We start from the raw sequence: 25,991 nt of genomic DNA on the forward strand, positions 1-25,991 counted from the left end.
TTAAAGCGTGCCCCAATCTCTAACACCCTCAAACCACGGGCAATGCCACCTCCCGCAGACATGGGCATTCCTCCCCCAAGTGAGGACACCCCATTTTGGCATCACTGAGGGGGGCCCCCTCCCTTTTCAAGCACCCCCACTCACCTTTTCGCCCTGCCCTTTCAGGACCCCCCTTCACCCCCCAACATTTATGACGCCTTTCATATTCCCCCACCCCACCCCCACTCTGCATACCCCCCTCACTTGTCCTTTCATGGGCATGGACCCTTCAGGCCCGATCATGGCACTTTGGCACCCTGGCAGTGTCCCTGCCAGCCTGGCAGTGCTTATGTGCCAGGCTGACAGTGTCAAGATGCCCAGGTGTCGAGGGAGTGCCAGCTTGTCACCCTGCCCAATACCCGACCAGCCTGGAGTTTCCATTGTCCTGGGAGAGACCCCCCCCCCAACCCAGGTGCCGTTACAAGTGGTCCACGTTTGTGTGGACCAGTGGTAAAGGGCGCCCTGGCGAGGTCTCCCAGGTGCGGCTGGTGAAATCCGGGCCCCTGGGTGACTTCCGGCAAATGCACATTTTAAGGAGCCATTAGGCTCATTTGAAGATGCAGATTTGGACCTCGCCCAGTGAGGCGTGTGGAGCGAGTCGGGTGACTCGCGATTGGCGAGTCGTGGAGCCCGATTTGGGACTCTTGTGCAATTCATCTGTTGCGTCGGGCATAACAGGGTCACTGAATCACGCCCGTTATGTTTATAAGGGAATCAGAAATATCCTGAGGACGAGAAGTTTTCAGGGCTATAATGGAAGAGCAAGGACATTAGAGTTATTGGATCGATCTTTCAATATATTGACTCAGATTCACAGAGCAAATGGTCTCCTTCTGTGTTTTATGATCCGATGATTGTGGCAGGAATTCTCCACCGTACGTGCCAGGGGAATTCTCTGGTTCAGTCGGCAGTACAATCCCGCCGTGGGCTTTGCGATGATGCAGGATGGCTTCAATTGGAATTCCCATTCAGAGCGGCAGGACCAGAGATTCCCACTGCCAGTGAACAGCATGTTGCCTCCCACCGCCAAGAAACATGCGGCTGGGAGGCCGGAGAATCCCAGCCATATAAAATGGGATGCCCGTATGGAACAAATTGGTGAGTGGACCAGAGGTGTCCCATTACCTAATAAAACTCCTGAAATGCTGGTGGTAATTTTAACTTTATCACCAAGCAGCAAATGGGTTATAGTGAACCACTATCCTATTCTATGAAAGGCCCATTTTTATACCCACCATTTGGCATTGGTAGAGGAAACATTGGGCCATGTGCCACCTGGTGGCCAAAGTCTGCAATTGGGACAATTAATATTGCAAAATTGAATGGGAAACTTTGGGCATTGCAAGTGCAGAAGTTGGCCAAAAGTCTTTGCAAGAATAAATAATGTTTGAAGACAGAAAGTGAGTAGGTTACAAAAGAATTTTAGGGATGTTTGCACTCCAGTAATTGAATGTAACTTCAATGAACCTGACATTCTGATTGTTGGCAGCAACGCAGCACCATATTATAAAGTCAATCGTGGCTATTTCATGATTTGTGGTCAGCCCGATTTATTTAACTATGTAGATTCACTGCCAATGGGGATATGTTAATTCACAATAAGGTCATAGCTCCTGCTAATGGTGAGTATGAGTAAGCAAATCCACTCTGACTGGAGCAGAAAAAACTATCCTGCATTGCTGAAAAAGTGAATAATTTGAGTGTGTTGGTAATCGGAAGTGACATTTGATGGCCACTGAGATGAGCAAGACAGCCACTCCAGTCAGCATTGTCTTTGATGCAGCTCCTAACAAAACAGATCTATTGACAGGGTTGAACCTGGCATTCTCCTCCAACTCTATTTTTATTCAAATAAGAGGATCATCTGCCTTCTTACTTTGTGCTAGAGTTTTTATTTTAATTCTTTCATGGATTGTGGGCGTTGCTGGCAAATTCAGCATTCATTGCCCATCCCTCATTACCCTTGAGAGCCGCCTTCCTAAATCACTGTAGTCCATGTGGAGTAGGCACAGTGCTGTGCGGGAGGGCGTGTCAAGATTTTGACGCAGCAACATTGAAGAAACAGCAGTATGGTTCCAGGTTAGGAGGGGAACCTGCAGATGGTGGTGTTCGCAAGCTCCTTGCTATTTTCAGTCAGATTTCAGCACCTGGAACATGTGGCTCTTTGACATCACAACCTTTTCCAGTTAGATTGCATTAGCATGTTTGAGTGTATAGCTACACCATGGTTAGAGGTGATCGCTTCGGTTCGAGGAAAATTTTTATGTTTGCGAACATTATGTTTTTAAATGTAGGTGAGATTATAATTTCATTTGAATGTGCTTTTAGAAATTTTTTTAAATCATGAGATTCAATAGCTGAAGTGTTTGCCTTAATTCTGTACATCTTAAGTTAAATTTTGCCTTTATGTTACTTATCAAATTGCAGTTAAAATCAAAAATCACACTTACATTTTGATTTGTTTTCTATTGAAACGAACATTTAATCCATGTATTTTGTTTGTGATATATACAGATTATGCACAAAACTAGAGGAATATGGCCTGGAGTTTTCTGGCCCCGCTTGCCAGTGGGACCTTTGGCTCCCACCAAGGCTCACTGCATCCGCTACAAGGGAACCCACCTAGGCGGGCCAGAAAATCCTGGCTTTGGTAATTTGCCACATATTCTGCTTAGAAATGCAAACATTTCCGTCTTGTAGCTCCCGATAATTTTTATTTTAGGCAATATTTTGTAAATATCCTCTTCAGGTGCAAAAGACTGCCGGTCTCTGTTCAAGGTGGCAAAGGTCAGGGGGTTGGAAGGTGCTATCGGTGGAATCTTGGTGAGTTGCTGCAATGCACCTTGTATATGAGGCACGTTGCTGCCACTGTGCACTGGTGGTGGCGGGAGGGATTGTTTAAGATGGTGGATGGGGTGCCCGTCAACTCACCTGCTTTGTCCTGTGCATGAGTGTGAGCTGTGCTGTGAGGTCTTACTGATTCCAACTTGTACTTCAAATCTCTGACCCTGATGTAACTCTTCCGCTGCTTCCAATCTGTTCTCCATATCTGTTGGGAAGGAACCGGATGATTACATTTTTTGCAGTGAACTACTCAACCAGTTCTTGCTGCCTTCAAACTGTGTGCCATCTCAAAGTGTGTTCCAACCATTCAGTAAGATCTTCGCACCATTCAGACAAGGACCTTGTTGGAATTCAAAAGTCAGAAACTGGTAGCATCACTTGCCAAAGAATTGCCTTTTGTGTGGAGTTACTGTAGCCAAAAATAGAGCAAACAGATTGTGCACAACAAGATCCAACATGCAGCAAGTTAATGAATGACTGGTCAATATGTTTTTGGCAGTCTAGGTTGAGGGAGAAATGTTGGACAGAGCATTAGGACTTTTTCTGGGTGTTCTTTGAATTGTGCCACGCCAACCTTTACATCTACGGGCAGCACAGTAGCACAAGTGGATAGCACTGTGGCTTCACAGCTCCAGGGTCCCAGGTTCGATTCCCCGCTTGGGTCACTGTCTGTGCGGAGACTGCACATTCTCCCCGTGTCTGCGTGGGTTTCCTCTGGGTGCTCCGGTTTCCTCCCACAGTCCAAAGACGTGCAGGTTAGGGGGATTGGCCATGATAAATTGCCCTTAGTGACCAAAAAGATGAGGAGGGGTTATTGGTGGATAGGGTGGAAGTGAAGGCTTAAGTGGGTCGGTGCAGACTCAATGGGCCAAATGGCCTCCTTCTGCACTGTATGTTCTATGTTCTATGTACTTGACATACGGTTGCTAAGTCAGGATAAAAGAGTTTTAATATTTCTTATTTTTGGAATATCATTATCATATTGTACATCCTAGAAAACAAGTTTAAAGTTTAGTGGGATTACAGGCAGAAAGCCTACAAAGTATAAACATCAGTAAGAAAGATGTGAAAGCAAGTGGTTTGATATGTTGATGAACCAAGGATACCAGGAGAACTTACATAAAAATTTACATAAGGCAAAGAAAAAGATGGTTTGAGGTGGCTGTTATGTTTCAAAAGGGAACATACAGTTAGAAAATTGCAAATAGATGAGGAAAGATTGGGTAAGTTTGTATTTAAATGTAGCAGCCATGAAATAAAAAGAAGAAATGAATCAATTCTGGAAAAAGGAAATTTATCAAGGATTGTAGGAGATAATAGACGGCAAGATCAAAGGAGAAAGACAGATTGAAGAAAACACTGAAGACACTGTGAGAGTGGTGGCTGATAAGATATCGCTCATATCAGAGTGTGGCCAAGGTTAGACTTCGAGAGCCAGGTTAGTGTCACCGCAGAGAACCCCCTATAGCTGCAGAGCATTGTGTGGTAAAGTTACTGGAACGATATAGATCAGAAAATCTGTAAGAACTGTAGCCATTTGAAGGCAGGTTTAACTCTGCATTATTTAAGCCAAGATCTGTTTGGAAAGGTTGAAAAAGTACTGTTAACAGTTTCAAGGTGTTCTTGAGTTGAAGTGTTATTTTTTCAAATGCCCTTTTTTAATAAAAGGTTCACTTTAATATAAAATCATCACAATTGGTCAGAGAAGTTAATTCCTGATTTCTGAAAACCTCCTCATAATTCACAAAACCATTCTGGAAGCTGTTTAAAGTTTCTCTTTGGGATTTGGGTAGCTTGGTAATTATCATCTGCCATGCCATAACAGTTGAAGCAGTCCTTCAAATGGTGGTCCCGTTTCTTTCCCCTGGAAAAAACTGATTTGGAATTTTGAAGTCTCCTTGGAAACTTCTATGTGTGTCATCCCCAGTATGATTTAATTTCAATTTAATTTCTCCAGCTCTGTGACATATTCTAAAGAGCAAAAGAGACAGGGCTCTGAACATGAGATAGCAGGGAGAAAGATGGTGCTTCTTTTCCATTTTTCGGACTTCTTCTGTTACTGTCGCCATCAGAGAGGTTTAAAATCTCCGTTTTGCACCAGGTGAGGTGGGGGAGGGAATGTCTGGTCCTGTGACAGCTGTGATCGACACTTAATGCAGAGTGACCCATGTTAAAGAAAGAGCTTTCATCGCCCATTGTCAAAGTTATGGTGATGCCACCAAAAATATAGGGGTCCTTACCACCATCCTTGCAGAATGAAATTTGTTAGTTCTTCATTGCTCCTGATAGTTTCTGTAGTTAGAAGGTCTTGTAGTTTAGATAATGACAGGTGTGAAATCCATCAGGGGAACTGCCTTTGGCTATATCTCCAGCAAAAAACACATTCAGAATTTTCAAGACTTGGTCAAATTGTAGGTCATGTGACTTCTGAAGCCATGTTGAGGTCAGTGTCTTTGCATGGCAAAGGCCCTTTCGAAGAAGCTCAATATATACCTGGCCAGCTAATAAAACTAAAGATTTATATTTCACATGCGCAGGTGATAAAATATCTATCCCCACTGCCTGTCCACACTAAATGGAAAGCTTATAACCACCGCATGTATAACACTGATTTACAGAAGAATAACATTGCATTTATGTGGCAATCTCTTTTATTGTTTTCATTTTGAGGAACTAATTATAAGGATTTTGACTATAAGCATATTTTTGTATTTTAATATCGTTATTTATACCCATCTATGTGACTGATAGAAAAAATAGCAATTAAAAAATCCAGAATAAGAAGATGGAAAAAATTTAAGAGTTCACTTTACATCATTTAAAATCATCAAAGATGAGTTTCTAAACCCACTTTTTATGGATGCCATTACTGACTTATTAATGTATCAACCGAATAATCCATGCTTCCTCGAAAATACATAACTTTAATCCAAAATGTTCAGACCTGCTTTTGCTCTGACCTGGGTGGGTATTAATGGTAACAATGAATATTCATTCTTTCATCTACAACAGAACCAAAATCCTTAGGTTGTATTTCTGCTCAGGGATATAGCCTTACATCTGCAGGATAAATGGAGCGATTACATTGTCAAATGGTAATGTTTACTGATTGTGCCTCTCAAATTAGGCTGACTCGAGCATGACCACCCCAGTCCTTGGGAGATTTGTGTAGTATCATAGAATCATAGAATTTACAGTGCAGAAGGAGGCCATTCGGCTCATCAAGTCTGCACCGGCCTTTGGAAAGAGCACCCTAGTTAAGCCCACACCTCTACCCTATCCCCGTAACCCAACCTAACCTATTGGACACTAAGGGCAATTTAGCATAGCCAATCCGCCTAACCAGCACATCTTTGGACTGTGGAAGGAAACCGGAGCACCCGGAGGAAGCCCACGCAGATACGGGGAGAATGTGCAAACTCCACACAGTCACCCGAGGCCAGAATTGAACCTGGGACCCTGGAGCTGTGAGGCAGCAGTGCTAACCACTGGGCCACCGTGCCGCCCCGTATGAGGGTGTTCAGCATAGCAAGGGTTAATGTGGGACTGGAGAAGAGTACTGCCCACAGCATGATGTAGAGATACATGTGACAGTAGACAGGAGACAGAGTTGTATGGAGAGAATTGAGTAGAAGTCAACATAAGGTTGGCTCCTAGTTTGAGCTATACTTTATACATATAGTTATGTGCTACCAATAAACACAACTGTTTAACCTGACAAACCTCTGAACCTCTTTGTGAGAACTAAACAAAATCTTACAACAATTTGCAGATATATATTGTTGAGAACCTGCTGATGTTAAATGCAAGGGTATCCCAAAACCCAGAAGAGTAACTTGGAAACCAATTCTTAGTGATGTATATTTTCAATTTGGTATACTGTGAGAAAGTATATGCGAACCAGGGAGGAATAGTCCAGTCATTGGGTGATCAGTTAATAAAGGATATGTATTAACTTAAAAGAAAAGAAACATGAGAAGGCGGATGCTAATGCACTATAATACTTAATTACACTGATAGTTATGAAAATGAAATGAAAGTCGCCATAGTCTCCGAAGACCTTAGGTTGCTCTTCCCTTTGAGAGAGAGCTGATTGGTGGTGAATTAGTCTGAGGATCACCACACATCAGGTGGGGGGGGGGGTCAATGTTGAGAGAGGCCTTCATGAATAACCTCAGCTGGTACAGAATTGAACCCATGTTGTTGGTGTCACTCACATCACAAACTAGCCGTCCAGCCAACTGAATTAACTGACCCCTATTGATGACTATACACACACAATATTACATGAAGTAACCCCTTGGTTCCAAAGTACCTACGTTTCCCGAACTTTGAGATGCCCTATTGTCCTCAAGCAACATCCAATGTTATATAACTCTATGAGCTAAATCCAGTAGATAATTACCATGCACAGGTTATTTGGCTACATTTGGGAAAACCATCTTCTGCTTCAGCGAAGGCGAAATCTTCTCAGTTTAAGCGCTGGATCTTAGCCGGCTGATTGTTTAGTAAAAACTTGTTTTTGGGAGATTGTTTATGCACCTGGGTGTGGCTGTGATGGTAGCTGCTACTGTGTCTCTTTCTCCAGTTATTGTGCTACGGATCCATCTTTCTTTCCCTTTGATGTTACCCACCTTGTGGATCTGGCTTTTAGCATACACGTGTCAATTTTCTTATCACGTCACTTTGAAGTTACCTCTGCTATACCCCGTTGTCTTCCCCTAGTCACGTAGGTAAACACTTGTTTTACTCACTGATATGCTAATCCGCAAATCAAAATCTCTTCAGCCAGCAGCCCTTATCAACTCCCTGTTTTATTTTATCCAATTTTCATTTTTTAATCTTAATTTTCCCCAATTCTTAACAATATGGAAACTCACATTGTTAATTTTGTTGCTTTAAAGTATATTGCTTTGTCCATTTCAGCAGAAGGTTTTGTTTGACCACAGAAAACGCATTTGTCATGCTTTTTTCAATGAACTGATGAAAAACTGATGATAAACTCCTCACATTCTCACAGGAATTTCACTTTTTTCTGGAAAAAAGCCAAAGAATTTTGAGTACAGGATGAAAGGTTTAACATTACAAAAATATTCAGGAGATGGGAGACTTCTTATCCCACGACAGATTGAAAGATTTTCATAGCTACGAGCAGAACATCAGTTTGGGAATAATGACTTATTCAAACAGTTCCAGGTTTGTCAATTCTAAAAATTAAAGGATTATTTTGCTGGACTAACTGATAGACTAACTAATCCTTTTTGTAACATATTACACAACCTCACGAGCATTCATGAAGACACCTCTATATTTTGTTGACATAGAACATAGAAAAATACAGCACAGAACAGGCGATCAAATTATGCAGGCACTTAACCCCAAGCTCCTTTGCTTAATTTAGGATGAGAAATGGATGGGGATAAACTAAAGGCATAATACATGCTACAGAATGAGGGAAGTCCACTAAAATTACTCCTTTCGATTTCTTTCTTTCTTTGTTTGATCTATTTTGTTACCTCATCAATGCTTAGAACTGCTGATGGTAAGGTAGGGTGACAATGGGGTTTTGGAGTGTGATGAGGAAAAGGGCATTGAATCTATTATATATTTAGCCTCTAATCATAGCAGATCCAGGCCATTTCTGTGCATCACGCTTTCACACCTTTGTCTAGTCAATCAGCTACTCCAACAAGAAACACTGACTGTATGCTAATTGCTTACTTTTGTATGCAAAATGTGCAGACTCGATGGGCCGAATGGCCTCCTTCTGCACTGTAAATGTATCCTACTATTGAAGGTGTATCAGTAGGAAATGGGGGGAAAAGAAAATGTTTTGAAAACTAACATTGCAAGAAAGCCTGCATTCTTGAGAATTGTGGAGAAAATGTCACAAGAATTGATACTGTGAAATTGGTACTTTTTAAAAAATATATTTTTTATTCTCCTTTTTCACATTTTCTCCCAGATTTACACCCAACAATAAACAATAATCAGTAACGAATGTAATGTCAATCCCCATATCAATAACAACGATCCCAGCCTCCCACCAAACACAATAGGGCAGCACGGTAGCATTGTGGATAGCACAATTGCTTCACAGCTCCAGGGTCCCAGGTTCGATTCCGGCTTGGGTCGCTGTCTGTGCGGAGTCTGCACGTCCTCCCCGTGTTTGCGTGGGTTTCCTCAGGGTGCTGCGGTTTCCTCCCACAGTCCAAAGATGTGCAGGTTAGGTGAATTGGTCATAATAAATTGCCCTTAGTGTCCAAAATTGCCCTTAGTGTTGGGTGGGGTTACTGGGTTATGGGGATAGGGTGGAGGTGTTGACCTTGGGTAGGGTGCTCTTTCCAAGAGCCGGTGCAGACTTGATGGGCCGAATGGCCTCTTTCTGCACTGTGAATTCTATGAAACCCCAAACATTGGCCTGCATGTTAACACAAACAAATGACTAAAAGGAATCAGGAATCACCCATAATTACCATTAACACATACAGTCCCCCTCCCCACAACCCTCATAGCACCTCCCTAATGTTCGATGTGATCCAATTCTTGAAAGTGCATAATGAATAACGCTCATGGAACCCCTCCATCCTTCCCCTCAGTTCAAATTTGACCTTTTCAAACGTGAAGAATTCCAGCAGGTCCCCCCGCCACACCACGGCACAGGGTGGAGAGGTTGAGCTCCACCCTAACAGGATCCGCCTTCGGGCGATCAACGAGGCGAAGGCGACAACATCTGCCTCCGGGCAAGTTTCCAACCCCGGCTGGGCCGACACCCCAAATATGGCCTCCCGAGGGGCCGGGTCCAGTTTCATGTGCACCACTTTAGAGATTACCCGAAACACCTCCTTCCAGTAATCCTCCAGCTTTGGACAGGACCAAAACATGTGCACATGGTTTGCGGGGGCCCCCCCCGCAAAGTTCACACAAATCTTCTACCCCCTCAAAGAGCCGCTCATCCTCACCCTTGGAAGGTGCACTCTGTACACCACCTTCAGCTGTATCAGCCCCAACCTCGCACACGAGGAGGAGGTGTTCACGCTCTGGAGCACCTCACACCAGAACCCCTCCTCCATACCCTCTCCCAACTCTTCCTCCCACTTTGCCTTGATCCCTTCTAGCGGCAGCTTCTCCTCCTCCAAAATAGCCCTGTAAACCGCCGATATTACCCCCTTCTCCAGTCCCCCTGTCATCAGCACCTCCTCCAGCAATGTGGAAGCCAGCTCTACTGGGAAGCTCTGTATCTCCTTGATGCGCAATCAATAACCTCAGAAACGAGATTGGAGACAATTGAAGGCTTTAATATGCTAGATGTTTCCCCCAGCAGCGCAGGTACAAAAGAAAGCTGCTGGGGCGGCACGGGCTCTTATACCCCGCCTTGCAGGGCGGAGCTAACATGCAAGCTTATCCAATGGGAACAAGTACATTCTCCACCAATGGTATTACGGCATTACTAGGTACCGTAATCCTCCTAACACAGACTACCACATTCATCCCCTGTTAAAAAAGAGTCCGGCGGGGGTGGTGGCTTCAGATTACAACGTGGTAAAAGTGGTAGAAGTTATAGTTATGAAGGTACCGTAATGCCTCCGTACAGCGTTTTGCCTCATTACAACTTTTAACTATTTACAACAGTAATGTACATTTCAAAAGGAAGCAATTAGTTGATCGGGGGCCCTGGTCATCCTCTGCGATCGTCATAGCTTTGGTGGTGGTGTTGGTGCAGGTTCGAGCGTCTGTGACTCCGGGAGCGTGGTTTTGGCTTCTGTGGCAGCTTCATCACCCTTAGACGTGGTTGGTGGAAGGGCCGACTGACCTGGGAAGGGGGCAGCTGTGGGGTGCGCCGGTGGGCAGGGCCTAGGCGGGGCCGGTGGAAGAACCGATCCACCTGGGAAGGGGGCGGTTGTGGAGTGCGCCGGTGGGAGGGAGAGTGGGATTGGTGGCGGGGGTGTGTGTGGGGATCTAGGTCCCGTAGGGAGACTGTATCCTGTCGGCCATTGGGGTACGCCACGTAGGCGTACTGAGGGTTAGCGTGCAGGAGATGGACCCTCTCGACCATTGCGTCCGAATTGTGCGCCCGCACGTGTTTTCAGAGCAGGATGGGTCCGGGAGCTGCCAGCCAGGTCGGGAGCGAGGTCGCAGTGGAGGACTTCCTGGGGAAGAGCAGGAGACGTTCGTGAAGTGTTTGGTTCGTCGTGGTACACAGCAGTGACCGGATGGAGTGGAGGGCATCCGGGAGAACTTCCTGCCAGCGGTAGACTGGGAGATTCCTGGTCCGCAAGGCCAGTAGGACAGTCTTCCAGACCGTTCCGTTCTCCCTCTCTACCTGTCCGTTTCCCAGGGGTTGTAACTGGACGACCTGCTCGAGGCGATGCCTTTGCTGAGCAGGAATTGACGCAGTTCGTCGCTCATAAAGGAAGACCTCTATCATTGTGTATGTAGGCGGGGACACTGAACAGCGTAATGATACTATGGAGGGCTTTTATGACGGTGGTTGCGGTCATGTCGGGGCAGGGGATGGCGAATGGGAACCGGGAGTACTCGTCAATCACGTTCAGAAAGTACGTGTTGCGGTCGGTGGAGGGGAGGGGGGACTTTGAAATCCATACTGAGGCGTTCAAAGAGACGGGAAGCCTTTATCAGGTGCGCTTTCTCTGGCCTGTAGAAGTGCGGCTTGTACTCCGCGCAGATTTGGTAATTCCTGGTGACTGTCCTGACCTCCTCGATGGAGTAGGGCAGGTTGCGGGTCTTGATGAAGTGGAAAAATCGAGTGACCCCCGGGTGGCAGAGGTCCTCTTGGAGGGATCGGAGGCGGTCCACTTGTGCGTTGGCACATGTGTCGCGGGACAGAACATCAGGAGGCTTGCTTAGCTTCCCGGGACGATACAAGATCTCATAGTTGTAGGTGGAGAGTTCGATCCTCCACCTTAAGATCTTGTTATTTTTTATCTTGCCCCACTGTGCATTATCGAACATGAAAGCAACCGACCGTTGGTCAGTGAGGAGAGTAAATCTCCTGCCGGCCTGGGAATGCCTCCAATGTCGCACAGCTTCTACTATGGCCTGGGCCTCCTTTTCGACTGAGGAATGGCGAATTTTGGAGGCGTGGAGGGTGTGTGAGAAGAAGGCCACGGGTCTGCCCGCTTGGTTGAGGGTGGCCGCCAGAGCTACGTCGGACGCGTCGCTCTCGACCTGGAAGGGGAGGGACTCGTCGATGGCGCGCATCGTGGCCTTTGCAATTTCTGGTTTGATGCGGCTGAAGGCCTGACGGGCCTCTATCGACAGGGGAAAAACTGTGGATTGGATCAGTGGATGGGCCTTGTCCGCATAGTTGGGGACCCACTGGGCATAGTAAGAAAAAAAACCTAGGCAACGCTTCAGGGCCTTGGAGCAGTGTGGGAGGGAGAACTCCATAAGGGGGCGCATGAGTTCATGGTTGGGGCCTATCACTCCATTATGCACTACGTAGCCGAGGATGGCTAGCCGGTCAGTGCTAAATGCACATTTATCCTTGTTATACGTTAGGTTAAGGATTTTTGCAGTTTGGAGGAATTTTCGGAGATTGGTGTCGTGGTCCTGCTGGTCGTGGCCGCAGATGGTGACATTATCGAGGTACGGGAATGTGGCCCGTAAACCGTACCGGTCAACCATTCGGTCCATCTCTCGTTGGAAGACCGAGACCCCGTTAGTGACACCGAAGGGAACCCTTAAGAAGTGGTAGAGCCGCCCATCTGCTTAGAAGGCAGTGTATTTGCGGTCACTAGTGCGGATGGGGAGCTGGTGGTAGGCGGACTTAAGATCCACCATGGAGAAGACCTCATAATGCGCGATCCTGTTGACCAGGTCGGATATGCGGTGGAGAGGGTACGCAACAAGCTGCGTAAACCTGTTGATGGTCTGACTGTAGTCAATGACCATCCTATGCTTCTCCCCGGTCTTTACAACCACTACTTGAGCTCTCCAGGGACTGTTGCTAGCCTCAATGACACCTTCCTTCAGTAACCATTGGGCCTCTGACCTAATAATGATCCGGTCCTGGGCACGATACCGGCTGCTCCTGGTGGCGACGGGTTTGCAATCGGGGTGAGGTTCGTAAACAGGGAGGGCGGATCGACCTTGAGGGTCGCGAGGCTGTAGACAGTGAGAGGGAGTATAGGGCCACCGAATTTGAAAGCTAGACTTTGGAGGTTGCACTGAAAATCCAACCCGAGGAGTGTGGCCACGCAGAGTTGGGGAATGACGTAGAGTCGGTAGTTTTTGAACTCCCTTCCTTGGACTGTGAGGTTAGCTACACAAAACCCCTTTATCTCACTGAGTGAGATCCGGAAGCCAGGCAGATTTTTTGATTAACGGGGAGAGAACAGCGTCTTACCGTGTCGGGGTGTATGAAGCTCTCTGTGCTCCCAGAGTCGATTAGGCAGGACGTTTAATGCCCCTTGATAAGCATCGTCGTCGTAGCAGTCGATAGTGTTCGGGGCCGAGACTGGTCCAGGGTCACCGAGGCTACTCGTGGCAGCAGTTGAATGTTTTCTTCAGGCTGTGTGTGGTCAGCCGAGCTGGGGTTCTGGGAGTCCATCCAAGATGGCGGCGCCAATCCATCGCACGTGGCGTCCGCGGGACAAGATGGCGGCACCCGGAGGCCGCACGTGGCCCTGGAGGAGGAAGATGGCGGCGCCCCCTGGCCGCACGTGGCCTGTGGAGAGGATTGTGGTGGCGGTCCGCATTCACCACCGGAGACCGCAGCGACCGCCCGGGCCTGGCATACCGCCATGAAGTGGCCCCTTCTACCGCATCCCTTGCAGGTGGATGCACGGGCCAGACAGCGCTGTCGGTGGTGCTTGGCTTGCCCGCAAAAATAGCAGCGGGGCCCCCCCGGGGTTGCCAGGCCGTCTTCTAGCACAAGCTTGTGGGGAATTGGGAGATGCCTCGGGGTCAGCCGTGGGGGGGTTCCACGCTGCCCAGGGGGCTGCCGCGCGGTCGGGGATGTAAGCACGGGCGTTTCGGGAGGCCACATCCAGGGAACCTGCAAGGGCAGGTCCTTGAGACCTAGTGTGTCTTTCTCCAGCAATCGCTGGCGGATTTGGGAGGACAGCATACCTGCAACGAAAGCCTCCCAGATCAAAGGTTCTGTGTGGTCGCTTGCCGAAACTTGCGGGCAGCTGCAGTTTCTCCCCAATACCTGGAGCGACCGGTGGAATTCTTCCAGCGATTCCCCAGGGATTTGTCGCCTCGTCGCTGGCAGATGTCAGACGCAGGTACAGAAGAAAGCTGCTGGGGCGGCACGGGCTCTTATACCCCGCCTTGCAGGACGGAGCTAACATACAAGCTTATCCAGTGGGAACAAGTACATTCTCCACCAATGGTATTCCGGCATTACTAGGTACCGTAATCCTCCTAACACAGACTACCACACTCCTTTTTGGCAAAGTCTCAAACCAACATGTATCTAAATATTTCCCCCTGCTCCAGCCCATACTTCGCTCCCTGCTCCTTCAATCGCGCAAAACGACCCCCAAGGAATAAATCTTTTATTGTCCTAATTCCACACTCCTACCATCTCTGAAAATTTCCATCCCATTTCCCTGGCTCAATCTATGGTTCCCCCGAATTGGCATTTCCCTTGACCCTGTCCCCAACTCGAAGTGCTGTCGAAACTGCCTCAAAATTATCAATGAAGCTATTACTATCGGACTCCCTGAGTATCTCCCTGGGGCCGTCGGAACGGCGCTGTCGCTAGCGCCTTCAATCCCGGGCCCCTACCCAAACTCTTGTACAATTGGCACTTAATGGTACAGGTGCGCAAATGGGCAATTGAATTGATTGTCATAGCATAGCATTGATTGTGACTTTTTATTTTGGAATAAAAGATAATCTGAAAGCTTGTGTGGTATTGTGGTATTAAAAGTTCATATTGGGGCCGAGACAGTGTTGAGGAAGGAGTACATTTTCATTGATAATATATCCAAAAAGAAATAACAGCAGATAAAAACAAATTACTGCGGATGCTGGAATCTGAAACCAAAGAGAAATTGTGTAAAATCTCAACAGGTCTGGCAGCATCTGTAGGGAGAGGAAAGAGCTAACGTTTCAAGTCCAGATGTTATGCTCCAATGATAAACGGTAAGATTTTCATTTTGGCGCCTGTCTTGCGTTCTGAACTTGAACAGCTGCATTTTTGAGTTAAATAAATATGTGATCCAGTCAATAGTTACTAATTTTCTTCGATGATGTTTAGCTGGCACGATATGATGGATCACTCACAACTTGAGGCTATAATGATTCAGGCTTTGCACATTTACTCAGATTGGAACACATTCCCAGCCTATTACTTAGTATAGAGCGGAATAACTATTCCAATCTCATATGGCTTTATACGTAACAGTGAAAGCCAAGTGCTGAATTCAGGCCAAGAATCGGTGAGAATAGTTGAATTGATCAAAAAAATAGGCAGAAGAGAGAGTGGAGAAAGGGCAGAGACTGATTGGGAATAGGAAAAGGAGAGGGCGGAGTGGGAAGAGGCAGGGAGAAGAAATGGATGAGGGGAAGAGGAAGGATGTCGGCTGAGGGAAGAAAGGATAAAGAGCAAGGGAAGAAAGGAGAGAGATGTAGGCAAGGGGAAAAGAGAAATAGGAGGAGGCTTCAGTGAAGACAAGAAGTGGAGTGCATTGGTCAGAGGGATAAGGGGTGCATATATTTCATTAATTCTGCAGATGTTGGTATTATTGGCTGGATTGTCATTGATTGCCCATCCTGGTTACCAAACAACATATTGTTACATTTAAGTGGCTTGTTAGGCCATGTCAGAAGGCAGTTAGGAGTCAACCTTGTTGGTGTAGGACTGGAGTCACATATGGGCCAGTCTAGGAAAGGTCACGACCAATGCCTCCACAATCTCCTCTGCTATCTCATTCAGAACCCTGGTGTGTAGTCCATCTGGTCCAGATGATTTATCCACCTTCAGACCTTTCAGCTTCCCCAGCAGCTTCTCCTTAGTGATGGCCATTACACTCACCTCTGCCCCCTGACTCTCTTGAAGTTCTGGTTTGCCACCGGTGTCTTCTACCATGAATACTGATGCAAAATACCTATTCAGTTCCTCTGTCATTTCTTTATTCCCCATTCCTACTTCTCTAGCCTTATTTTCCAGTGGTCCAATGTCCATTCTTGCCTCTCTCTTACCTTTTATATATTGAAAAAAGTCTTGCAATCTTTTTTTATATTACAAGCTACCTTACATTCATATTTCACCTTCTCCCCCCTTATTGCCTTTTTTGTTGTTCTCTGCTTGCTTTTAATGGCGTCCCAATCCTCTGGCTTCCCACTGACCCTCGCCATATTGTATGCTTTTTATTTTGCTTTCATGCTGTCCCTGACTTCCCTTGTCAGCCATGGTTTCCTTGTCCTCTCCTTAGCATATTTCCTGCTCCTAGGAATAAATTTCTGTTGTGCCTCCCAAATAACCGTCAAAAACGCCTGCCATCGCTGTTCCAATGTCTACCCTGCTGATTTTCTTTTTATATATCTCTGAATTTATCACCTTAAATATCAAACCAGGTGTGTCCTTCTTCGGTGTCAGGCTAATCACTTCCTGATCAGAGATGTCCAATTTATCAAACTTTATTGGGTGGGAGTGGCCTTATGGAGTGGATGAGTGTTCTGTGCCTTGGTTGATGGTTTGGCCAATGGTGCTGCTGAAAGGAAGGGTATGCCAGCCTAGTTGAAGAAACATTGAATGAGCGCGTCCCTGCCTTCCTGGAGGTTCTGCATTGCTTCCACGTCATCCTCTCCCTCTGGCTGCCCGGCATCAGAGTCCTCGTCTGTGTCCATGCCAGTGGTTGGAGCGGCTACACCATCATTCTCCTGATTAAGGACCTACCACTGGAGAGAGCAAGATGACTGAGAGCACAGCACAGCAGACTACCACAATGAGCGATACTCATGCAGGCAATACTGCAAGGCAACCCCAGATCAGTCGAGGGGTCTGATCCTTATCTTCAGCAGGTTGATAATCCTTTCCACCATCCCCCTTGTGGATACATGTCAATGGTTGTATCGCTCCTCTGCTTCCATCCTTGGGTGCTTGAATGGCGTCATCAGCAACCTTTTCAGTGGCTAGTTCTTATCGCCAAGCAGCCACCCGCCAAGACGAGTCAGAGCAGCGAAAAACCTGGGCAACTGTAAGTGACGCAGAATTTATGAATCATGGGAGCTGCCCGAGTACCTAACGCACACCTGCAGTGGCTGGCACTTGTGGACACACACAATCTAAACGTTCATTGAGTGAAAGCCCTTCTTGTTGTCGAAGGCTCCCAGCTGGCCAGCTGGCACCTTCGCCAAATAGGTACAATCAATCACTCCCTGGCCATCTTGTGCCAGGACCCATGCCCGAACGGGGTGCTTGTGAGCACCTTGCCTCCTCAATCTTTCTTCCCTCTCCTCCTCAGAGGATGAGGTGCTCCCTGCCGAGTACATAATGCCAACCGTAGGTCGGCTAACGGGGCTCACCGATGCACAAAGTGTGAGAGAGGGACCTAACCTTTCGGTGCCAGCCAACAGAAAACAGGTTATAGCTCAACACTGTTGATCCCTTAACAGAAAACATTCTTTCCACACTACAGAATACCACGTCATCTCACCTCACCCTACAAAGGCCCAGCTCCTCAACCATTGTAGCCAGCAGGAGCCCTTTGTCCCGCTCCTGAAATTAAATGATCAATTACGGATGGACTGCCTGCCCGTTTTGCCCATGCAATGAGCTTAAAATCACACAGGCAACGTAAAATTCTGGTTGATTGGAGATTTAATCCCCTTAATCAGCTCTATAATTGCCGAATGGCATGTGCCCGATCCGGGTCTGCTCCAACCAAACAAAATATTGCGCAAGTGTGTGATGGCGTTGGGATGCGCGTACCCCGTCATCACGCGCTATTCCACGGTCTTTCAGGTTGAGTGCGTACTCACCCGAAGGACATAAAATCTACCCCATGTGTCAACTGCTCAAAGACATTAACATGTGACCTCCATTAAACAAGTTAGAGGAATTCAGTGATACTTCCTATGTAAAGCATAAAATTCTTCATGTCTCCAATAACGCTTATTTTGAAGGGGTGGCTATCTTACCTGGTGCTTTAAATCTAGGACCAGGTATTAATTTAAGTGTGTAAAAGTGAATGGACGGTGGTGCAAACAGCTTGGACGTGCAATTAATTTGTTCGTGTTTTTTTAATAAACATTTTATTGAGGTATTTTTGGTTTTACAACAACAACAAAATAAACAATGTACATAAATTTATATACATAGTGCAAAAGCCGTCTTCCTCCCTTACAGGTCCCACCTTTATTAACCCCCCTACACTAAACTAAGCTAACCCTCCCCTTCTGCTCACGATTAATTTTCGGCAAAGAAGTCGACAAACTTCTGGGTGAACACTAACATCGACCCTCTCAAGGCAAACTTGATCTTCTCCAAACAGAGAAAGCTAGCCATGTCAGGTAGCCAGGTCTCCGACTTCGGGGGCTTTGAGTCCCTCCAAGCTAATAATATCTGTCTCCGGGCTCACAGGGAATCAAAGGCCAGAACGTCTGCCTCTTTCTCTTCCTGGATTCCCGGATCTTCTGACACCCCGAAAATCGCCACCTCTGGACTCAGTGCACCCTTGTTTTCAACACCTTGGACATGACATCCGCAAACCCCTGGCAAAATCCCCTAAGCTTCGGACATGCCCAGAACACGTGGACGTGGTTCGCTGGTCCTCCCGCACACCTTGCACACTTATCTTCTACACCAAAGAACCTGCTCATCCGGGCCACTGTCATGTGAGCCCGGTGAACAACCTTAAACTGTATCAGGCTGAGTCTGACACATGTTGTGGACGCGTTGACTCTACTCAGCGCGTCCTCCCAGAGAACCTCCTCTATCTCTCCGCCCAACCCCTCTTCCCACTTGCACTTCAGCTCCTCCGTCTGCGTCCCCTCTGACCTCATGAGTTCCCTGTAGATGTTGGAGACCTTCCCTTCTCCCACCCGCACTCTGGAAACTACCCTGTCCTGTATCCCCCTTGGTGGTAGGAGCGGGAAGGTTGAAACCTGCCTACGTAGGAAATCCCGCACTTGCAGGTCCCTAAACTTGTTTCCCCTCGCCAATCCAAATTTCTCCTCCAGCTCCCTCAGGCTAGGAAAGCACCCCTCTATAAACACACCTCCCATCCTCTCAATCCCTGCTCTCTGCCATCTCCGAAACCCCCCATCCATCCTTCCCGGGGCAAACCGGTGATTATTACAGATTGGAGACCAGACTGAAGCTCCCTCTGCTCCAGGAAGGCAGGGACGTGTTCATTCAATGTTTCCTCATATAGGCTGGCATACCCTTCCTTTCAGCAGCACATGTCTCCTCCACTGCCCCCAGACTAATTAATCTGTTAGTTAATGAGAGCCTGACTTCAATGGAGAATTAAAATCGGCTGGGATGGAAACCAGGCAGTTGACCCAAACCTCACCGTCAGGCTAGGTTCAAATTACACCCTGTGAGTCAGAAATAGGGAAGTATTGCTATTCTAACATCTTTCACATGAAAATTCACCCCAAAAAGTAATTCAACCTTAGATTAATAGGTAAGAACTTGAATACAGAACTTGCTGACTGTGTGATAAGGTGTGTCTTAATTATTTACACTGTTCAATTGGGAGATTTCAAAAAGATGCCCAATCAAATGAACACAATGTGATTGAAGCTGAGCTTTTGTCCAGTAAAGCTGGTCCCCGGCCACATCCTGTTGCAATTTGTAGGCAGGATGTGATGCAGGAACTAAGATCTGCACTGAAGGGAAAAAAGTTGCAGAAGAGACACCAATACATTAATGATTTATATAGTGCCAGCAGCAACAAAAAATAAATATAGATCAAAATGTCACCCAGGCTTTTACGGCCTTATTCCATTACTGTCATGTGTGCAATTGGCTCAGAATGGATTTCACAGGAATCTTTTCGAAGGTGTATTAGACTTGTCTGCCTTTAGCTTATTAAACAATACATGATTGAACTAGAGTTAGTGAGAATCATGTTGTTTTCTGAAAGAACAAAGATTAAAGTTGTCCACAGCTGATAAGCCATTAAAATACACATGTATTTTATTAAAAGACATGTGTACAAGCTGTTTCCTTCTCTTTTTAATTCTCTTGTAATTGGCAGAATTCCCTGACAAAGGACAGACAGAAGCAAGGTTGTGCTAAATCTTCTCCAGATTCGGATAAAATGCGACCCACAAGCACGACAGAAGATGATTCATCCTCCAATTCTCAACTTCTTCAGGGAAATAAATTTACCTTAATTCATCACCTTTTTAGATGGATCCCAGTTAGAATTGGAAACTTTCTGCAAGAGTTTCAGACCCCATGTTTTGGGACTTTATTGTAAGTATGTCAGTATATATATAAAAAAACTCACACAGTAGTGGCACTTACTTCCAGATCAAAGATGACAGAATAGTTCTGTATCGGATATTGTTTATCTTTTTTTTAACAAGTTTTAATTCTTTACCACGATTACTTTTGTTTTCGCGAACACTAACTTTTCAATATTTTATGTGTTTAGTTTAGAATAGAGTAGAATACTTACTGTGCAGAAGGAGGCCATTTGGCCCATCGAGTCAGCATCGAACCTTTGCAAGACCACCCCACTTAGGCCCAACACCCCGCCCTATTCCTGTCCATCCTAAGGGGCAATTTAGCATGGCTAATCTACCTAACCTGCACATTTTTGGACTGTGGGAGGAAACCGGAACACCCGGAGGAGACCCACGCAAACACGGAGAGAAAGTGCAGACTTCACACAGACAGTCACCCGAGGTCGGAATCAATGTGAGGCGGAGGTGCTAACCACTGTGCCACTGTGCCGCCCCCTATTTTCCTTGGTTATCTTTCCAGGACGGGGTTGTTATGTGGGATTTTTCTTTGCAGCACAGAATGGGTGGGGCAGAATCTATAATGGAAGTAACTGTGAATGGCCCATTGAAGGAACCTGTTTGATGGACATTTTGTATTGTAGGCTCTCTTACAGCTCATGTGATTGTCACTAAGTGCGATAGTATTAGAATCAGTGAATGCCATAGTACTGAAGGAGGCCATTCAGCCCATCATGTCTATTTGGTAGAGCTATTCAATGAAACCTAGGACCGTGTCTCCCCTTTGGCTATACAATTTTTTTCACTTCAGGTATTTACCCAACTACCATTTGAATGCTACTCTTGAATAAATATTACATTCTGGAAAGATGAAAAATAAAATTATCTCATTTTTTTCTGAGAGGGGTAATTGTCTTTGATGAATGGAAATAAATAGAATGTCAGCCATTTAAGAACACAGGAACATAGGAATTAGGAGCAGAAGTAGGCAATTCTGCCCTTCAAACCTGCTCCGCCATTCGATCAGATCAGATCACCTCCCCACCAGTTGCCCAGATCCCTTTAACCCATTTTCTATCAGAAATTTATCAGAACATTAGAGTGCAACAAAGTCTGGATTAACAAAGAAGCAGCTGTTTGATTTATCAAGCTCACTCCATTGAAAATACATTTACAATTATTCTTTAATGGACTTCACCTTCCCTGTTTATATATTTCTAACGGGTTCTGGAATATACCAGTCAGAGGAAGCTTGTTGCAGAGTTCCTATTCTGGAGTGGATAGGTTCTCCTCTCGAAATATCGTTGCCAGAATTTCATGCTCCTCTGCAGGCAGGTTTTTAAGCAGAGGTGGGGATGGGTGGGTAGGTGGGTGGGTGATGGGGGATGCGGTGGGGGGGGGGGGGGGGGTGCGGGGGGGGGGGAGAAGGGGTAGAGGTGTGTGGGTGGGGACGACCTAGTGTCCGGAATCCTCATGCAATGCCTCTTCAGTCCACTGCAGCTCTTGTCACTGCAGGGACTGGAGAGCTGCTGACCAATCTGATTGACTAGCAGCTCTCTATAATAGCTGTAGTGGATTCTGAGTCGGTGGGGATGTGAGACCACATCACCGGAAAATTCAGGCCCATGTGTGGAGTGACCCATAACGCCCGCTTATTGAAGAAGTGGAAAACATTGTACTGCAACCACGTGGAATAATTAATAATCTCAATCCCAATTTCAATTCCTAGTAGTTGTCCACCTCAATATTTGTGTGATTTATTTGGCAGACAAACTCTATATTCATGCAAAGCTGTAGAGGGTGGGAGGCTTTTAATTTGCTTGTTATTGCAGGTACTCACGTTCTCTAGTTCAATATTTTTCAAACGCTTTTGCCTGGGACCCAATTTTACCAACCGGCCAGCCTCCTGAACCCACACTGGCTGACCTTCACGACCCACACCAGCCGACCTTCGTGACCCACACCGGCTGACCTTGGCGACCCACACCGGCCGACCTTCGCGACCCACACTGGCTGACCTACGCGACCCACACCGGCTGACCTTGGCGACCCACACCGGCCGACCTTTGCGACCCACACTGGCTGACCTACGCGACCCACACCGGCTGACCTTGGCGACCCACACCGGCTGACCTTCGCGACCCAAACCGGCCGACCTACGCAACCCACACTGGCTGACCTACGCGACCCACACCGGCTGACCTTGGCGACCCACACCGGCCGACCTTTGCGACCAACACTGGCTGACCTACGCGACCCACACCGGCTGACCTTGGCGACCCACACCGGCTGACCTTCGCGACCCAAACCGGCCGACCTACGCAACCCACACCGGCCGACCTTCGCGACCCACACCGGCTGACCTTGGCGACCCACACCGGCCGACCTTCGCGACCCACACTGGCTGACCTACACGACCCATGCCGGCCGACCTTCGTGACCCACCATTTTCGCTTACCTCTAATGTGACAGGTGAACCTGCTTGGTCCTCACGATCTCATTTGCTTTGTCATTCAATGTTACAATTCTCCAAAGGACTTCAGCTGATGATTTAAGACCTCACTGTTGAAAAAAATCAAGAGGTTTGTCCTCGAACTTGCCATGTTTAGTCTTCAAATGCCTTTCAAGTTTTGAGAGTTTTAATCTTTCATTTGTCAGTACTTCCCTGCATATAACACACACAATCTTTGCATCCTGATTTGCATTTGCACAATACCTCAAGAAATCATCTTTATACTTTATACATGTTCCTCATTTCAGCTTCTTCTTGTGGGGTTGTTCACCAGAGGCCCTGGAGATCACACCAGCACTGCTGGCAGCTACAAAATGGAGGAATCTCTCTTGCATGTGACATCAGTGTGCGGAGAGCAGATCTGCTCTCTGCCACCGCTTCTGGAGAGAAGACTCCATCGATTTTCAAAAAAAATCTGCTCCTGGGTCAGCATGCTGATGTCAGGAGGACGTGATCTGCCTCACTGGGCTCCGGGCCTGCGCACCGCTTGAGAGGGCACGCATGCGCAGGATGCCAGGCACTCTGAATGCCAGTTGCGGCCGACATATAAAAAAACCGATGGCCTCCCTGCCCTCCTGACACCTGCCCGGGAATCACCCACGGGTGGCGACCCTGAAGTTGAAAATAACTGCTCTAGTTCTTTGCTAGTAATTTAAACTAAATTTACAACAACGGTAGCTATGTACCCCTATATTTTAAAATTAACAAAGACGGCGATGAAAGGAACCTGGCATAGATTTGTATGATTATACCGTATCAGCGACCATAAGTTTTATACCAGCATGTAACATCTTTTAGCATTATTTATAGGCAGCTCTGGGGGGAGACTTGAGCTTATCTTTGATATTTGTGTTACATCTCTGTTCCTTTGTAGTCCATTGGATAGCAAACCAGTGCCTTGATCTAACTAGACTTGCTCTGAGTTTGTCTAGTCGGTGTTACATTTTTAGGTCTTTATGTTAGATATTTACCTTTTGTTCATCATCACTGACCATTCCGAAAAGATCACACATCCAATATATAATCAAGTCCAGAGGAACAAGGGGTGGCTCGGTGGCACAGTGGTTAGCACTGCTGTCTCACAACCCCAGGGCCCCGGGTTCAATTCCGACCTCGGGTGACTGTCTGTGCGGAGTTTGCACTTTCTCTCTGTGTCTGCGTGGGTTTCCTCCTGGTGCTCCGGTTTCCTCCCACGGTCCAAAGGCGTGCAGGTTAGGTGGATTGGCCATGCTAAATTGCCCCTTGGTGTCCAAAAGGTTAGGTGGGGTTACTGGGTTACAGGGATAGGGTGGAGGTGTGGGGTTAAGTAGGGGGCTCTTTTCAAGGGCTGCTTCAGACTCGATTGGCCACCTTCGGCACTGTAAATTCTATGGTTCTATAACAAATAGAGAAACGTCTTCACTGGAATACATCATGGAGAAAATATGGGGCATCATCTAGCAGCCACGTCGCACCCGAATTGGCACATTTCACCAGTGTACCCAGGTGGAACTGCCAGCCTGTCAGGAGCATGGGCACTGCCAGAGTGCCACGCTGGCAGTGCCACGGTACCATGATGACATTTTGCCTGCACCGGGGATCGGGCCAGGGGTGCCTTGCCCTTAGGAGGTGGGATATGGGGGCTCGAGGACTCCCCAACAGGGAAGTTGGGGGAGGGTGTCCGATGGTCGTGTTGGGGGATTAAGAGATCGGAGTGCCATTTAAAAATGGTGGTCCGATCTCTTCCTACACTGATCAGTGGAGCTCCTCAGTGCAGGAGATGAAGATAAATGCAGCCTCAGCGCGGCTTTCCCCGCTAAGGCCCCAAAAAATAACAGAGTCCCATTCGATAGCGGGGTCATTCCCGGCGCTACAAGCGTCGGAAAACACCCACTAAACCCGCCTACAACGGGACTCTTTTTTTCGTTAAATCGCGCCCATGATTTCCTTGAGTTTGAAAACTAAGGAGAATGGCAACTTTATCAAACTCTGACTTGAACAACAAACTAATACATACATTTACTTCATGTAAAATAGTTAGTAATATTCAGTGCAAATTGTACATTTAGAGTAATTGGATTCATGTCCACTACAATTTGGGCACAAGATTTAAGTTGACAGAGCAGTGCCTGTGCTAAGGGATGATATGGAGATGCTGGCTTTGGACTGGGATGGGCAGAGTAAGAAGTCTTACAACACCAGGTTAAAGACCAACAGGTTTCTTTGGAATCACAAGCTTTCAGAGTTCCTTCATCGGGTGTGTCTGTTCGATTACATTGAGGGAGAATTCAGAATGTCCAATTCACCTAACAAGCACCTTGTGGGAGGAAACCGGAGCACCCGGATGAAACCCACACAGTCACGGGGAGAACGTGTAGACTCCGCACAGACAGTGACCCAAGCCAGGAATCGAACTCGGGTCCCTGCCGTTGTGGAGCCACAGTGCTAACCACTGTGCGACCGTGCCACCCATCTCACAGGCAATTAGGGATGGGCAATGAATGCTGGTTGAGTCAGTGAAATGGATTAATACATTTTTAAAAACCTGCTCAACTGGTTGGGAAAGGGCCGCACATGTTACCGTTGTTTAGACAATAAAACAGAGTTGTACCATCTACAGCCATGTTGGATCATTTGTGCATCAGAACACCCAACACGACATGATACCAGTAGTGGATGCTAACCAGCGACTGTGAGACCTACCTGCACCCTTTCAGAAATCCGCCATCCTGCTTCATGGAAAACATCAGCCCGCCGCAGCCGCTCCGAATCGCTGTTAATCTTGGTGTAAACTGGAAGCTGTTTAAACAGCGCTTCCAGCTCGTCCTAGAAGCCACAGACAGGGAGAATGCATTGGACACCAGGAAGATCACCCTCCTCCTCTCCACGGCGGGGCAACACGCCAACCACATCTATAACCTCCTGGCATTCGCGGAAGGCGAGGACAAAACAAAATATAAGGCGGTGCATGGAAGTCAATGAGAGATTCGAGAGGTACCTATTCCAGCAGCGCCTGCAGGGTAAGGATAGCCTTTCCAATCTTACTTGACACACCTCCGTATCCTCGCGCAGTCCTGCGGCTATGAGGCCACCTCCGACTCCATGATACGGGATCAGGTAGTTTTTGGGGTCATCTCGGACACCCTACGCCAGCAGCTCCTTAAAATAAAGCGCCTCACCCTAGCGACTGCCATCGAGACCTGCGTCCTCCACGAGAACGCGA

At 47.1% G+C, this 25,991-nt stretch overlaps 1 long non-coding RNA gene across 2 annotated transcripts in view; it reads left to right on the forward strand.

Moving 5' to 3' along the window:
* Positions 1–25,991, forward strand: part of LOC140427484 (uncharacterized) — a 138,849-nt gene that overhangs the window by 96,031 nt on the left and 16,827 nt on the right. The window contains exons 2-3 of one of the 2 annotated variants that reach the window (XR_011948511.1): positions 14,929–15,000; positions 20,067–20,287. This is a non-coding gene — a long non-coding RNA (uncharacterized lncRNA). The remainder of the gene's footprint in view (positions 1–14,928; positions 15,001–20,066; positions 20,288–25,991) is intronic. The other variant, XR_011948512.1, reaches the window with a different exon arrangement.

This window comes from Scyliorhinus torazame, chromosome 7 (assembly GCF_047496885.1).
Source record: "Scyliorhinus torazame isolate Kashiwa2021f chromosome 7, sScyTor2.1, whole genome shotgun sequence".
Taxonomy (NCBI): domain Eukaryota; kingdom Metazoa; phylum Chordata; class Chondrichthyes; order Carcharhiniformes; family Scyliorhinidae; genus Scyliorhinus; species Scyliorhinus torazame.